General features: G+C 32.5%; 1 non-coding gene across 1 annotated transcript; it reads left to right on the top strand.

Annotated features, from left to right (window-relative positions):
- The first annotated feature begins 314 nt into the window (after positions 1–314).
- On the top strand, positions 315–394 carry Bma-mir-5851. The gene has a single exon (XR_006228180.1). It is a non-coding gene; the product is annotated as a pre-microRNA Bma-mir-5851 (primary transcript).
- The last annotated feature ends 200 nt before the right edge of the window (positions 395–594 follow it).

Here is a 594-nt window from a genome sequence, read left to right as displayed (position 1 = left end):
GATAAATTGTCTAAACATGATGATGACTTAATTTAACAATAGTGGATTGAATGGAAAGTACAATAGATTACATTATGATGAGTGGCTACTATAATGGGTCGCAATAGATGTTCATAGTACATGAATTGAGATAAGATCAAAGATCAGTTAAACCATTACGATGAAACGTAAAAGACATCAAGAGACTGCTATACTAAGCATTAAGATTTATTCAGTGCTTTGCAAAATTAAAATCCGCGATATGAAATGTGAATCACACGGTTCTATATATCTGAGTATCATACATCAATGATTTTTGAATAACGGTTGTATATGTCTGAGTATCATACATGCAGTGAATTGTCTCAAGCATATACAGCCCTGATTCGCAATTCATGGATGTATGCTACTCAGATATATACATCCGTAGTTCACAATTCATGTATGTAAGATATTCAGACATATACAGCCGTATTCAATATTAATGAGTATATGAGGCTCAGGCATATACAACTGTAATTCACAATTCATGGATGTATGCTATTCAGACATAATCAACCTCGATTCAATATTCATGAGTGTATGACAATCAGATATATATGACAGTGATTCTGA

This window comes from Brugia malayi, assembly GCF_000002995.4.
Source record: "Brugia malayi strain FR3 genome assembly, contig: Bm_017, whole genome shotgun sequence".
Classification (NCBI taxonomy): domain Eukaryota; kingdom Metazoa; phylum Nematoda; class Chromadorea; order Rhabditida; family Onchocercidae; genus Brugia; species Brugia malayi.
The sequence above is the reverse complement of the archived record's forward strand: the minus strand, read 5'-3'. Positions and strand labels throughout refer to the sequence as shown.